A 16,997-nucleotide genomic window follows, 5' to 3' on the forward strand; every position below is an offset into this window, starting at 1 on the left:
CTAACTACTTTAAATATTTTTCTAAGGAAGACTATTGCTTGTGATCATTCCTCCACCCCTTGCTCTTCCCCATGGTGATGTTTCTGTCTAATATGAGGTGATTCTTCAGTGTGGGATGGATTTTAGGAATTTTAAGACAGTTTTCTCTTTCTAAATATTTATTTCTTTTGCTTACAACAGCTCTTTTTATTATACAGTGAACCCTCTGAGCCTTTCATTTTCTAAGGAAGACTATTGCTTGTGATCATTCCTCCACCCCTTGCTCTTCCCCATGGTGATGTTTCTGTCTAATATGAGGTGATTCTTCAGTGTGGGATGGATTTTAGGAATTTTAAGACAGTTTTCTCTTTCTAAATATTTATTTCTTTTGCTTACAACAGCTCTTTTTATTATACAGTGAACCCTCTGAGCCTTTCATCTTAGTGAAGCTTTCTGTGGTGTGAGATACTGTCTGTGTTAGCATTCTATGGCTTGTACTCCAGAAAGTTCACTCCCCACCCCTGAAATCTTGAGTCAATTAACTCTTAACTATTTTCAAAAGGAATATTCTGAACAGTTCATACAGCTACAAATAAGCCTCAAAATAGCTGGTGAATATGTGTCAAAGTCTTGAGCTGTTTAGCATCAATTAAATCAATTACAGATCATACTTTTGCATACAATACAGGAAAATTCCCAGTTGATTTTTGCAGAACAAATCCTGCATCCAATATGCAGAGACTATACTGAGGATATGGTGGGTTGGTATGCTGTTGGGTTTTTTCTGCTTACCATAAAATTTATCAGCTCATACTATCTGTGTAACATTCAGAAATATGGAGGAAATTGAAGAATGGAAACTTTATTTTCCCATTTACACGTAAGGACAGCATTTTCATATGCCACTAAACAAATGTAGTGGACAATAGCTGTTCTGTAAGAATTATGCATGCAGGAAAGTGTCTTTGAAGAGGCCCAAGAGGAACATTCTAAAGTGTGGGGCACAAATAAATGCTTGGCCTTCCACCACCCCCCACCTGCTACTGACACCTACTCCCTGTTACAAATATTTGAACTCAGTGGGTTGTTGTGACCATCAAGAACTAGAAAATGAAAATGTGTGGACAGGCATAAGCCTGAACCGTATGTCTCCCTTTATGGAATACCAGCAGAGCTGTCAATCTTTGAGAAGTCCTACCCACGATTTCTGTTTGAGCATGTGGGGTTGAATGAGAGAAGTGTGTTCAGCTCTGCTGGACAACAGCAATAAATGATTATATGGAGAATAAGAGCTGCTAGCTGCCATAGTTCTTAAGAAAGATCAGGGGGATCTAAAGGTCTTAATGGAAATCTGAGAAATGCTTATAATAAACAAAGAAGCCTGAGCTTCCTAAAACAAGTCAGACAAGTGCAGCAGATGTTCAAGGGCCCCAGGTGGGTTGTATAGATGTTAATAAACCAGATGAGCTGAAATCAGTTAATGAAAGAAGTTTAATCAATCTGAGTTGATTCAAGAAGTGACTAGAGGATGAATGCATATTCCTTGTTGAATGAAGGTTCATTGGTTTGCTTTCTCTGCTGAGCTCATGCTCTGATGAATCACGAGTTATATCTCTCTGTGGAGTTAAACTAGGTGTCAGATTTTTTTTCCCCCAAATGCTTTTCTTTCCTATCTGGAAACAGGCATGTAACAATGTGAAGTAGCTTGTGGGTGAGTGGTAGTAAAGAGGGCATGGGGGAAGTCCTTGCTGTTTCACTCTTGACTTTCACATTGAGTTTCATGGAAAATGAACTGTTCTTGAAATGGTAAAATAAACCTGTTGGTTTCAGAGTTTCAGATTTCCTTCTGAAAGTGATTTGCATTTAGTCACACATTTTTGGTAAGCATGAATGACAGGAATTAATAGGAAAAAGTTCTAGTTAGAGAAAAATGATATTATTATAGATAGGATGGTAGGGTGCTTTGGGGGTCTTGAAGTGGGTGGTTCTTTGCCTTTCTGGGGTATTTTTTGTTTGTTTTTATGAAGGTCGGTGGCATTGGTTGAAACTTACAGTAAGTCTTCCTGTAGCTGAATGTTGATAAACATCGGAGAGTTCTGCTGAGTGTGATTACTAACATTAAATCTTTCAGGGTGTAGAGAGGGTATTTCTTTTCTGCTGGGCTCCTTATTTTTACAACACCTTAAGGAAGTTTCAATCTCCTCTGACATGCCTGGCCTTCTGATCTGCCCAGGTCAACTACTGGATTTAGGAGTTTTGAGAGGAAAACTGGGGGTAGACAAGGTAATCACATGGTCTTCTCTAGGCAGACCAGCCCCAAAATAGAAACCCCTCATAAACCATGCTCTCAAGTGAGAACTGATAGTAAATTTCCTTTGCTTTTTATACCATTGCTCTAAGCTGAGAACACTTTACTGAATAATTCAAAGCAGTTCTTCTAGGCTGGCTGAATCTGTTTTGCAGCTTTTAGCTGTCTAAAAGCTAGGTTAGGTAGTATAAGCCAATGATGTTGGCTTTTCCTTCATGGAAAAGATAAGTACTCCTGAAAACATAGCTTATTACATCTTACAGTGCCTAGGACACTTGAGATGGATTTCCCTTTGTATGTCCCTATTTCTCTCCATTAACTATAGAAAAGAGAATACATGTTTACCCTATTGAAGTACTTTGATTCTCCATGAAGTCACTTTCTAGCCAGGCAGTTAATGCTAATTTAGTTAATTGGTATTAATACTGGTGTTGTTTGTATAATTGTTTCGTAGTTATGAATGTGCTTGAAAATACATCACATGTGGTCACAGAGGTTTTTAACAGTTTAGCAGGTATTTGGAGTATGGTACAATTACATTTCTGATGCCTGGCTGCATGCTGGCTTTTGTTTGTGTTTTCCTTTCAAGAAGCATAAATTGTTGATTACATGGCTCAGTATTTGTAGTATGAGGGTGTAATCTTTCCTTTTCAACGGATAGGTTCAACTGTGCTTGCTTGCTGTGGATTGCAGATTACTTCAAGGGTCATCCCGTTGACTTGGATGGGGATATGCAAGAATAAAGTGTTATAGAGTGAAGAGGTGTCAGAAATCAGCTGTGTGTGATGTAGCATGGGCAGCTTAGTGTTAAAGCCTTGAGCTGAAGTCTAATCCTGTGATCCACATGAAAAAAAAATGTCAGAAGTATTCTCTCTGCCAAAACTCTGAATAGCTTCTTTTATCATGGAGTCCTATGATCATGTTGGCTCACAGGCAGAGTTGCACAATGTACTGAGCAGCAGCAAGAGGTACAACCTGAGCAAAAGAAGAGCTTCTTGGCCCTCAAAGAGGGATAAATACTTCGGTGGGGTTCCTTTGAGCCTGAATTCTGACTGAATTATCTTTGTATTTATTTTAACAGTAAAACAAGTTGAAGGTTGAAAAAACCACCCTGCTTTAAAGAGTAAAAAGAATGAAAGAACATGAAGCGAAGTTAAAAGGAACTCCTTGAATGTTGTTTAGGCTTCCAAAAGTAGTCTTTAATTGCTGCCAAAATTAATGCGGCTGGAATTTCTTTGGAAAACATCAGTGCAGTAACCAGTTAATATACTAATACCTCTAGCTTGCAGTAGACACCCCCCATTGCCCCAGTTTGTTCACCTTGTTCTCCATGTTAAAACCAAAAGAATACCTGTTTAACACTATGCTCAATATCGCAAGAGTCAAACATGACTTCTCATAGTAATGCTAGGACTCGCATGGTGCTAACTACTTGGTGTTATGCTGAGAACTGTTTGCTTACTCTACAGCCACCATTATTTGCTATCTTTTTAAAGCTAAAAAATAATCAAATTCAATGAAGAGAGAATACTTACAGTCTGCAAATAATTCACAAAGTGTTTAGAAAGAGGGCTTACATAGTGTTTTTCAGGGTAATTTAACACCCAAGATGAACACAGTTCATGTCTTTGTAGCATGGAACATTCATTACTATTATTCAAAAGGTGTGAAACCACGGACAGTATTACCAGAGAGTTTCTACCATTTTTTGAGCACCATAAAGTGTGCTATTTAAATAGGCACAATGCTTTGGTCTTTAACAGTGTGACTTTGGGACAAGTAATATGGTTCATGATAAGAGAATTCTCTGATGTTACATGCTAGGGGCAGATTTCTAATGTGAAAAGCTTTATTGATGGATTTATTAAAAACATGGATTCATGTCATCAGCTTTGGTATCCCAAGTGCAGTAGCTTATAAATGTTCAAATACACAGTTATGGGACACAGCTTTACTATGCTTTCATGTCTAGTAGGCTTCCTTTGGCCATCCAGCTGATGAGGAAATGCACACTGTACACAAAACAATCCCTTATGTGCTCTTCTGGTGTATTGTAATTGTTATTAATTACACTCCGATTGAGTACTAGCAATTGACACTTCCGTACAAAGTTAAATGTGCAATGTGTTGTCTGTTGGGGGAAGGGAAAACGCAAGGTTGTGATTAAAGCCATTTTTAGCAGAGCTGGAAATAGGATGCAGAACCAAACATGGCAGACCTGGTTGTTTTATCCACTGAGAAGGAACTCACCAAATGGTTGACTTTGGTTTTCCTGCCTTGCTCACTTAGCAGAGGAGGACACCTTTGAATGTTGTTTCCATATTTTAGCCACCCTTACTGATACTTTAAGAAATCTGGAAAACTGTCCAAACTGAAGTGCAGTTTAAGTAACATCTTCCTCCTGTAAGATCTGTAAGGTTGGCTACAATCTTTGACATTGAATCATTTCTAGAAGTCTTGGGCACTTGAAATATTATTTCTCTTGTAAAACTGTTAAAAAAGGGTGTAACTTAAACTCTTCACATGCACTGTTCGTGTGTCAGTAGTTGATGATATGTTCTGCATCAGGACTCCCTTTTTTTGCTTCCTGCCTTGTCCTAGAAATAACTTAGCCTGGTAATTATTTGTTTTGCATACTGAGAAAATATTGCTTTCAAAGTGCTTTCGACAGTGGAAACACCGTTATCACCTCTTAGTAATGGCATGATGTGAAGAATGTCACGTTAGTTATTTGTCACATAGAGGGGTGGCTTGCATAGTGAATATCTTTAAAGCAAGGTTTGAGTATCTTTAAGGCAAGTGATGTGGTTTAACCCCAGCCAGCAGCCAAGAACCACGCAGCCACTCACTCACTCCCCCACCAATGGGATGGGGGAGCGAATTAGAAGGGTAAAAGCTACAAAACCTCATAGGTTGAGATAAAGACAGTTTAATAGAGAAAGCAAAAGCTGCACACACAAGCATAGCAAAACAAGGAATTAATTCACTGCTTCCCGAAGACAGGAGGTGTTCAGCCATCTCCAGGAGAGCAGGACCCATCACGCGTAACGGTTCCTTGGGAAGACATACACCATCACTCCAGATGTCCCCCCTTCCTCCTTCTTCCACCTACCTTATATACTGAGCATGATGTCATATGGTGTGGAATATCCCTTTGGTCAGTTTGGATCACCTGTCCCAGCTGTGTCTCCTCCCAATCTCCCATGCACCCCCAACTTCCTTGCCAGCATGGCAGTACGGAAAGCAGCAAAGGCCTTGGCTCTGTGTGAGCTCTGCTCAACAATAACAAAAACATCTCTGATTATCAACTCTGTGTTCTGCACAAATCCCAAACATAGCCCCAAACTAGCCTCTGTGAAGAAAGTTAACTCTACTTCAGCTCAAACCAGCACAGCAAGGTTGAGTATCTTTAAAGCAAGGAGTCACCTTTCTTTAACGTAACCTCTTGCTTCACTTCTGTTAAGAGAAGTCATACAAGTGTCAGTTCTTGCTAGTTCCTCTGTTGCTGAACAAACATCTTTTTCTGTGGGATGAGCATTTTTGGTTCTAGTGGGTAATCTTGGCTCTCTGTTTTGGCAGTAGGGCCTTTGGTGTCCAGACTAGATTTACAGGGTTTTTTTGTTAATATCACATCTAACAGGATGGAATATTGAGAGACTTAAGCAGGACAGACATATAAATCCATCTTCTAAAAATAGTGAGCATTGAACGCTGCAGAGAAGGTATAAAACATTGGATATTCTTTTGACATTAAAAAGAAACAGCTCACAAAACTAAAGGATTTTATAATTATTGACAGAATTCATGTAACTGTGGAGCAAGAATACCATTTGTTAGTTCACATAGGGTATTGGGGAAAATTCTGTGGAAATTGAGTGGTTACAAAGATGTGTTTTAGTTTAATTGCTAATTTAAGCAACAGTAAGTCTCACATTAAAAAGAAGGGCCTAGAAAAGTCAGCTATTCCTAGAAAAATTCCTGCCTTGAATCACGTGGAACTGTAGCTCACATAAAGAGCAGATATGCCTCAAGCTTGAGAAAAATGCGCACAATAAGTAATGCAACAATATGAAGTCCTGCTCTGCTGCTAACAGTTGGATGTTCTCATATGTTCATGTGTTTTAAATTCACAACCAATACTTTGGTTGTTCTAATCATGTGTATTTTAAAGTGTACTCTTAATCTGACCTTCATTGCCCAGTGTTTCAGCACAGAAGAGGCTCACCTGTCTCTGGACCATGTTCCTTGTGCACATTCATTTAAGTTGCAATTGCTTTTTCTTCTTCAAGTATGGCTTTACAGAGGAGATTCTTCTGGTTGGGTGACTTTTGCTTGCTACGTCAGCTGCCTTCTAGTTGCAAAGAGTTTAGTTGATTCTTGGCATGTCCAAGGCATTACTTTTACAAGGTGCCTCCTTTTCCAGAGAGTTTTGGAGTACAGTGTTGCTGAATTCTGCCAAATCTCGGTTTGGTTGACTTTTCCATTTTTAAAAATAATTCATTCCATATAATGCCCATTAGTTTATTGAGGTGTATGATACCTTAAAGCTCAGACCAGCTGCCACTGGGAAGGCCATGGCTTTTAAAAGTTGGGTTTTTTCTGCCAGCAATGAATAGTGCACTTGTCCTTTTTTTGTAAAGAGAGCAGGGGAAAGGCGATAGTGAGTGAAGGGAGTTTCACAGAGCTGGAGTTCTCCTTTCATAACTTTGAGTTCTGCCGTAAGCTGCCTCTGCACCATTTATTTATGTTGGACCCAAAACTGATAGAAACATGAATTCAAGTAAAAAATATAAGTCTTTGCACATAACAGTAGCTTGGTTAATGGGGTATGCAACTTCAGAGTGATCTGGGTTCTATCTTCGTTTTGCAAATGTAAGTTTAGTTTGGTCCATTTGGAACCTTATCAAAGCTCTAGGGAGAGTTTACACTGAGTTAATCATGTGCTTTCATTGGTATAAATTAAGTTCCCATTTCAATATGCTATAATCCTGATGCGCTGAATGATAGCCACAAGTGTTTAATGCTCGCTGACTGGAACGGGCGCAGGAAATTGGCACCAGAAGGAAGCTACTTGCCTTCAGTATGTGAAATGTATTTACCACTTAGCTGAAAATGCTGACTTTGTTGCCTTGGGTTATGTTTATTTTGCATGTCAAATAATTCCCCTCTCCTCCTTCACAAATTTTAGAGGCAACTGTAAAATACTAACTGAATGGGCTGCGTGCATATGGCATCTGAGAGGGTTTTTATTAGCTTAAACTAGCACATGTGTTTTCCTGTGAGGAGTATTAAGTGCCTGGACTACAGGTTTAGTGTGTGACTGTTTTTGCAGCTGTGTGGAAGAGCTTGATGCGTATTCCCTGGAGCAGGCCTGGGAGGGAGCTCAAGTATGTTGAGGCAAAAGCAGGTTGTGTTTATGGGAACGTCAAACAGAAATATGGCACTTGAACCCTTATCAACACTGAGCCTGATACCAGTGACTGAGCTGCGGTCACCCAGGTGTGTGAAAGGAATGCCTTGCCTCTAACAGCAAGAACTTGATGGCTTTATACTGCAACTCTGTTCTGCCAGTCTGGAAAAAAAATGAATGTTTTCTTTTCCCCTTTGTTATCCAGAGGAGGTTGAAACCAGTGTTAGTCTGCTTGAAATTTAGTTCTTGTTAATCTATTACTGAAGAGCATGGTCATTGCTCAGCCCAGACATCTTACCTTTGGAGGATGAATTTTGAAAATGTGCTGCTTCTAGAAAAAGACAATACCATGAGTATATGTAGAATTAGAAGGAATATCCTGCTTTTGGTGACCTCTAACTCTTCTGGTAATGTCCCATAATGCCAAAATCAACGAAGGTCAGAATGTCTGTGGGTAAGGGTGAGATGATGCATGTACAGTGCTGTCAGATTTGAAGGAGTGAGGTGGTCAAAGAACTGGAAGAGCTGCAGGGTTCAGGTTTGCTGCAGAGTGGAAATGTAGAAATTCTTAGTTAGTTGGTGACTGTACAGAGGGGAGAAACAGCAAAAAAAGAAAACTAATTTCCTTAAATCTTAGTTTCTTATAGTCCTTGTTTAGCAAGTTTCTAAAGAGAAAAATATAGTTCCTAAATTTTCTGCTTATAATAAAAAAGTGTTCCCTTTCGTACCTTAAATCTCCAGATGATTCTGAAGACACATATCTCGTGTTTAAAAACTCTATACTTCTAAAAGAAGAAGAAAACTTCACTAGAATTTAAACATAGATGAAACCTGACTACAGTTTGTGTAAAATATGACTTTGTTGATAAACACCATTTTTCTAACAGAATGAAAAAGATAAGCAAGGAGGAAAAATGAATATTCATGGGAAGCTTATAGTTATTTTCCACTTCTCATAACCACTGGAACAAAAATAGTTTTTCATCAATGCTCTTTCTGATTTCTGTTTTAAAATGCATTGTTACTTCCTGACTGCTATCACGGTATGGCCTCAAACAGAAGAAAAAAGTACATTCATATGTCTGGAACCACTAGATTTCAAGGGTTGTTGTTATCACACTGTGACCAGAACTTGGCCATTACATGTTAAAAATGACGTCTACCTTTACATTCCTATTTAAACATACAAAGTGAAACTGCTGCAGGTTAAACTGAACAGCTAATGATCAGATTCTTCCTTTTGTGTGGCTCTGCTTATAGATAAGAGTTACTGTGCAATATCTGTTTTCTCTCAGAAAGGAGTAGTGTTGTAAAGTGATAGTCTAAGGGGTATAAAAGAAACGTGATTTGCTGGAAGACACAATAGCTTTTATTGCCCTGTCATTTATAGCTGGGAAAAAAACAGGCATACAATCTCTTCATGAAGTCCCTCAATAAATTCTGTGTTAGCTGTGGAGCAAAGGGAAGACTTACGAACTGCTCAGTGTAGGACATGGCAGATATGAAGTAGCTTTAAAAAAAAAGGAATGAGGAAGGTTATGTAATAAAAATCATGCAACAATATAACTTGACAGGATAGAAATAATCAAATCAAGGAAAGTAGCCACTGTGTAAATAGTGTTAATATGGAAAGTTCTCTGTAACATACAAATACAGACTGCTTGGCTTAGACTGATTTGGTTTTTAATAGTCTGTAGCAGTTCCTTTTTACTCATATTAGCATATTGTATGTAATGAATGAGTTTGCATCTCTGTGAACTGTGTGTATTTACATCTTAGTATAGGTGAATGGTTCCTTTGAATCCAGTGAGATATAAAATTAAGCATATGCTGCACTGGGTAGAAGCCAGAGCATTTTTCACTTTGAAAGAGAGGGTCCTGAATGAATTCCTTCTAGAGACTTTTCTGAAGCCCTGAATAAAAGGTTCCTGAAGGAAACAGGAGTAGGGATTCTTAATCATTTTTCCACCAGTGTTAGCATGTTGACACTTCCTTTCTCTTGCCACATCCTTTGGATTTGAAGTATAGTTCTTGAGCATACTTTATGATGAGGACTTCACATTAAAGCAAGCGCTGTAAGCTAAATGTGCAAGGCCAGCTTAATTCACTTCTGTAAATTCCTGGTGGATGTCATCAGCAACTGAGTTCAAAAGCTAATGACAACTGTGTTATGAAGAGACTTGTGCGGAGGTGACGGTGTGGAAAGTTGTTCTAACACAGCCATGCTCTGAGCCCATGCCTTCATGTGCAAAGTTACACCACTGACATCTGAGGACTTTTGTAGCTGGTAGAAAACTTTCAACTGCCAGCATTTGGATTTGGCTGAAACCTCTAGTCAGAAGAGAGCTAAGGAAATCAATGAAAGGCTTTTTAAATGCACCTAAGGGAGTTAGGTGCCCAACTCCTCTTGAAATTCAATAGGATTTAGTTGCTCAGAGCCTTTGGAAAAATCTCAGCTTAAAACTGCAAGCCTGCAGTATTCTTTATGGGTCCCAGTGCTATTGTCGTGTGCTCTTGGCACTAATTAAGGGAAAATAGAAAATCTTCGGCACAATCAACTGTTTTAACTCCATCTCCTTAGTAAGCATCCCTTTTTTTTTTTCAGAACACAAACACTTATGGCAACATTATTTCAGCTGAATTAAAAGCACTAATAAGGGAACTTTAATAATGCCCAGTAACTTTTTGGGATTAATTATGGGACTCTGAAGACAGAAATGTGATGCTGATACCATTTTTTTTTTTTGCTTTCTGTTGCCTGTTTAATCATTTGGTGCCAAATATGCTCGATAAAGACTTTTAGAAATTATATGAGGCTTTTTGAAAGGAAGGAACACCAAGTGTTCTGGATTAAAAACGTACCATATTGGTTTTCCCTTAGAAAGGTGTAATTTACAGGATCTTTGGAAGTGAGGAGATGAATTAGGGGGAGAAAAATCTGCAGTCCTAGGTAGTGCTTTTGGGACTTGCTGTTGTGCAGTATTTATACATATGAGAACAATTTGTCTTTTAATTTTTGATCTGTACTGCATCAAATTGGGATTTTTGCTTTATTGAGCTTGGTGTCTGTCTGTGTTTGCCTGGGCCATCTGATTTTGCTGTTCTATGTATCTTAGAAAGCACAGTACAGCTTTCAGGAAAAAAATCCTGCCTTTCTCAACAGAACAAAGAGGGGCCTCTCTATACAAAGTGGGTGAGATTAGAAGAAACAGTTGCCCCTGCTGCTGTTAATTTGCATACCCTGCTCAGGCTATACAGAAGTGCTGTCTGAAGCATTTTCTAGGCTCTGATGTGTCAGGTGAATAGTGTGCTAAGAAGTGAACTCCAGCTCTCTCTGAGCTAAGGTGTAGCCTGCAGTAGTTCAATTTTTGTGTGCTACCCATCTCTGAGTGTGAATGCAACCTATGGCCACAGAGGTGCTCAGAGGGCTGGAACACCTATCCTATGAAGACAATGCTGAGAGAGCTAGGGTGATTCAGCCTGGGGGAGAGAAGGTTCAGTGAAGACTTTATAGCACCTTCCAGTACCTAAAGGGGTCTACAAGAAAGCTGGAGAGGGACATTTTTTATAATGGCATGTAGGACAAGGGGGAATGGCTTTAAACTGAAAGGGGGCCGGTTTAGATTGGCTATTAGGAAGAAATTCTTTACTGCAAGAGTGGTGACACACTAGAACATGTTGTCCAGAGAAGTTGTGGGCTCCCCATCCCTGGAAGTGTTCAAGGCCAGGCTGGATGAGGCTTTGAGCAATCTGACCTAGCCAGAAGGTTCCCTGCCCATGACAAGGGGGGGTTGGAGCTAAATGATCTTTAAGGTCGCTTCTGACCCAAACTGTTTTGTATCTGTGGTTGCTCTACATGAGAGATATGTTTCTGCTTTTTTGTGACCTTTAAGAAGTAGAGATACGCTGCATCCCTGCTTGTGAACATGCTTAGCCTGTTTGTTGCCCAGTCCAGCTACATAGCCCTTGACTGATGCCAAGTGCCCCGTATATCACTTTAGCATCAGCAGATCTGTTGTCCCCTCTCTTGCCTTCTTCAGGGACCTCCTTGTCATGACTTCTGGAAAAAAGTTTTGGCAGTGTCCTCACTCCACTACTGCTGCCTGAGATTGTGAAGAAGTTACTGTTCCACTTTACTGTTGGTGCACTAGCTCTGTAGCAGAGATCTTCCATTGCCGTGCCTAAAAAATAGGTTTCAGTGTAAGTAGTGCCACGGGAATCTTACAGCTGAGGTAATGCTGGTTGGCATGCAGTCCCTGTATAAGCTAGGTGAGAGATTATTTCATTGTTCAAAGGAATTAATGGGAACTTTATCATCCTTGTAGCTAGAATCTGAAAGAAGCCAGATTTGACAGAATCATGGGAATCATGTGATTGAACTCTCCAATGAGGATAATGTAATACAGCGTGCGATATGGCAGACATGGGGAGGAGTTGTATTCCCAGTAAAATGCTGGGGTGGGAAGAAATTCTTACAGTACAAGAAGCATGTGCTTATGAGTCTTAAAATCGTTCTCCTCACCAATGCCTCTTGTTTTCCTGTGCTTGTCATTTCTCCTTCTCCTTAGGGCAGACACCTCTATGGCAGATGCAATAACCTGTATGTCGTCTTCAGTTTTTGGTCTTCACTAGCTGATCAGTATAACATAGTGGTATGCTTTGCCTCTTGCTATGAAAACATGTATTTTTCCTCTCTTATATTTATGGAATTAATAGAAAAAAGTTTTTACTCTCTGTCTTTACTGTACTCTTGAGTACAGACATTCATGTTCATAAAAGATTTCAGACAACCTCATCTAGTCCTCCCACATCAAATGGTTGCCTGAATGTCCAGTGATGCTCCATGACCAGTGACAGCTTTGAAGTCTACAGGCAGAGCCTCAGGCAATATATACTCTATGCAGATGCTTTATCTGCCTACAGGGGGAATTTCTTTACCTATTAAATTGCTGTTGTTATGGTGTCATAATCCATTTTATGTCAGTTTTGTTGTGGTTTGTTGTTTTTCCCCTAAGCTATTAGTCTGTCTAATTGCCTAAAAACATCTCCTCCAGCTAAGTTTCAGGACTCTGTCCTTCCTTTTGGAGTTGCTACTGTACCTTATTTCAAAGTGCAGATGTTGGATACCTCCCAACATTGGATTGTAGCTCTTCCAATCCACTGAGGGTCAAGTAGTGAACAAAAGGCTTTTCAAGATGCATTTATTAACAAAATACACAAGATAATGATTTTTCTAAAATATTTGTGTGTTTGTTGTCAGATCTGATCTTCAGTCACACAGCTGGAGAAGTCTGGTTCCTCCTTCAATTCAGTCACTGTCCTCTTCATTAGTAACTTTTCCCTGATGTCCTCTAATGAAAGGGACTTTCTTGTTCTTTTGCCTAACAACGTCCTGAAGTTTGCAAGGTCCTTACCCATAGCAGGTCTAGTTTTTCTGTGTAAATCAAACCTGGTACATGGGCTTTCCATCACAGCTGTTCTTTGAGCCCTTCTCTATGTGTGCTTATTCTGAAACTGTGATTAAACCCTGGCAACTCTGGAGGTATGAGCTGTAATAACAAGCATGGGTATATTTGTCAGGGAACTATGTTTTTATTGATCCTGCCTAAGTTCCTTCATCAGGTCATGAGAGCTGTTCTGTAGCCAGGTGATTAAGTTATGACATATCTTTTTCAGGCTGAGGATAATTTTTATGTTCTGTTGACTCTTTCATTATACTTGAAGCAATTCCCAAGGCTGTTTGTATAGTACAGGATCAGCTGAAAGGAACTTCTGTTTCCATGTTAAAATTGTGGAAGTTATTAGTGAGATCCAATGAAAAAATCTTGTGTGAAACTTCTGAAATTTATCCCACACGCTGATCCCACTCCTGTACCAATGCATGAGTGAGGACTCCTTTACTGGACTTTTTGAGAAATAGTTTCTTCCCTGACACCTGCTAAACAGCTACCTGGAGATCTATTGTAGTTTCACCAAGCACTGTACCACAGTGGAAATGCTCAAAGTTTGTTACATGTCTTGTCTACCTGTTTGTTTTAGATGAAATAGTTAACAATTTACAGGTGAGAGACTGTTGGTAGCTGGAGATATACTGACACTGATACAGTTCTTCAAGAAAAGTGATCTACATGTGTATCTCTTATTCATCCTTTCTACCTTTTCTTTCAGAGTTAATCTGGTACTGGGCTGTGTTGGGATTATGTGGTTGAGAAGGAATGCAGCGGGCATTAAGCATATACCTGGGCTGAGCAGGAAGGATGGCAGAAATGAGGTCTACCATGTACAAATCAATAGTAAGAAGGGAAAAAAGTATCTCCACTTAAGTGAGAGGGCTCCTGTGTGCCTGTAGTATGAATGTACATGACTGTCACATCTCAGAGGGATCTTTATACCATGTAAACTTTTAATCTCAGTGTTATATTTTAGGTTTCACCTTGTGGAAAGGAGATGACAATTGAGTTACCTGAGGTTGAGCAGATCCTTGCACAATGTAGTTCTTGTGTGTCTGTAATTTTAACAAGAAAACTCCTCCACTGACCTTTGATTCCCACTCTCACTAGTATTTTGCAGGAAGGTATTTTCCTCTGTATTTTATTTTTTCATGAATTTTGCTTTATTTTTTTATTTCACTCATTCTTTACATCCTCTCTGTCTGCTCAGCACTTCATCTTTGTTTTCCTATGTCAGCTTGTCAGGATATTTCAGTCTAACTGATTCATCATGAGAAGCACAAAGGCTTTATAGAATGCTCTTAATAGGTAGGTGTTAAGCAGGTAAGTAGGAGAAAATATTGTAGAAATAGTGGACCAAATTAATCTGTAGTGCAACTCAGATTTGGTGAAATTCTCAGGTGTGAGGCATTGCTGATCTCTGCCAGGGTAACTCCAATTGAACAGAATTAGCCCTGATTGCCACCAGCATAAATGAACTAAAGATCAGGTTGGCATCCTTCTAGTGCATGTAAATTTCATGTTAAGCTGTTAATCAGGCAAATACAGGCAATATTTTAGTAGCTCAGGAAGGTATAATTTTTAATTTACTTCTTTTTTCTAGTTGTCTGCAAGTTTCTGGGCACAAGTATAAGTGTGTACAGACAGAAATTCATGAACCTCCCCCACCCCCAGGAGACTACTTATTAGATTTATGCAACACAAGATATTAAAAACACTTTTGTCTGTCACACAGCCACGGGCAGGGGAGGGGGAATTTGCCAGTTGCTAATGGATACCTGGCGTTTTTGTGTATGACCATGAAGAACAGCTTGTGCACTTTCACCCCTGATGTTCCCTGAATAACTTGGGTCTCATTTAGGTCAATAAGCCTTTATCAAAACGTCAGGAGTGAAAAATGTGTCTTGGTGTAAGCCGACTGGTCGTTCCCTCCAGTCACTGGAGTCTATAGGACAATCAATGTTCTCTAAGCTTGTCTGCATGTCACGCAAAGAGCTGGATGACAGTAACCATTGACTGCGTGTCTGTTGCATTGTCTTTGGGACAGCCCCCATTTGCATACTTGCCAGTGTGCCTGTTATCCAATGAACCATAGAAGGCCTTTAAGAAACATACTCCAATGCAAATTTCCTACATGGAGAATACATGCCTCTTTATAGCACAATCCAGGCTTTCACTTTCTACCTCCATGCTATAAAACTGGGATCCTGACAAGGCCATGGTGCCTCTTCAGGGTGCTGTTTGTGGTTCCATTGTGCAAAAGCATTAACTTTGCTCTGTGCTTTTCTTTGCCTACCAAGATGATTTTTTTCTTGTTCTTTTGCTAATGGTAATTGCTTTTGGGGATATATAAACAGTATTCTCTGTGCTATCACATATGGTGGGAAGCCATATATCCCTTCCTCAAATGAGTGACTTTGAATGAAGGACAGTTTTTGCTCCCTGCATGTTTGGTATTGTCTTTTGTTAAGGGAGTTTGCTCCGTGGTAGTGATGAAAGCAGACGTATTAGCCTTCTGCATACACAAGAGCACTTGGATATTAGGGTTTATTGACCAGATCTGTGAAAGGAATACAATCACCTGATGAGAAAAGATTGCCACTGATGCTGTGACAATTCAACAGCACCTCATGTCAAGCTGAGCTCATAATTTAGTCATTCACTGTAGGTTCATAAATGACATGAGGTGAAACTGGACAAAGGGAGAGTTTCATTGCACTTGAACTTCTGTCATAAGACACAAGCTTTCCTTAAAGCGTCTGCTGCAGATACCATTTCTTTAGATTTATGACATTCATTATGTCTTTATTTTATTGAAAAATATTGAATAATAGTCCAAGTTAAAAAAGAAGAGGGTGAAGAGTTCTGGTGGATCCTTTCAGAATGAATTTGTAGAAGAGTTTCTTGGCTGGGTCAGAGAGTCTGAGCTTCATGTTTATTACAACCAGTGATCTGGCTAGTTTCATTATGTCTTAAAAATCTAACTTGAATACAAATGACAATAAACAACTGTGATAGCTGTTCTGCTGCATCTGACATCTTGTGTAGGTTATGTGATTGTCAAAACTAAGGGAAAGTGTCCTGCCTTGTGTTCTCCCACCTTTTCTAGAAGTGTCACAGAGTTGAACTTCAACACTTTAGTGCTCTGAGAAGGACAGTCTTTTATGCCATCAGGATGTCTTAGAGCCACAAAAATATGCATAACTGATGCATATGCCTTTTCCCACTATTTTTGCTGTATGCAGACATATTGTTTTGCTCACTATTCAGGGCAATGTCCCATGCATTTTTGAAGCTGATTATAGGATTCCCATTCATCTTGCCTGGACTAGGATTGTGTCCTGTTTATTTCAGCTAATTTTGAAAATAATCGTAGGTATGATCTTGAGTCCCCTTTGCCAATCTGTTATGCAAAACGGCAGTGAACCCTGCAGAACTGTGAGGGGGCTAGATAAAATGTTCAAAAGCACATTGTCTTCTCTGCAGTTGCAATTTATATGAAATCACACTTTGAAATAAGATGCTCATTCTCTTAATCTGCATTAACCTGTGCAATGGTGATGTCTTAAGATCGGTTTCTCAGCTGAACTCTTTCTATGTGCCGTATGTTATGCGTTTTCCATTACAAGCCACTCTTCCCATTCTCATAAGTAGATTGTGTTGTTGGCTCAGATAGGGAATATGACCAGTCAGTAATTGAGATGGTCAATAAGGAAGTATTGCTGCACCCTGATAATTGAGGAAACTATGCTGAGTGTGCCATGCTCATCCAGTCTGTGGAAAACCAAGGTTTATCTGCACATGGACTACATTCCAAACAGGACATAACTGTACCTCTGTCTAATCAGCA

General features: G+C 39.5%; 1 protein-coding gene across 1 annotated transcript in view; it reads left to right on the forward strand.

Moving 5' to 3' along the window:
- KCNQ1 (potassium voltage-gated channel, KQT-like subfamily, member 1) overlaps positions 1 to 16,997 on the forward strand; it is a gene marked incomplete at its 5' end in the record, with an annotated part of 67,444 nt that overhangs the window by 25,366 nt on the left and 25,081 nt on the right. The window lies entirely within an intron of this gene.

Source organism: Acanthisitta chloris, unplaced genomic scaffold (assembly GCF_000695815.1).
Source record: "Acanthisitta chloris isolate BGI_N310 unplaced genomic scaffold, ASM69581v1 scaffold5135, whole genome shotgun sequence".
NCBI lineage: Eukaryota > Metazoa > Chordata > Aves > Passeriformes > Acanthisittidae > Acanthisitta > Acanthisitta chloris.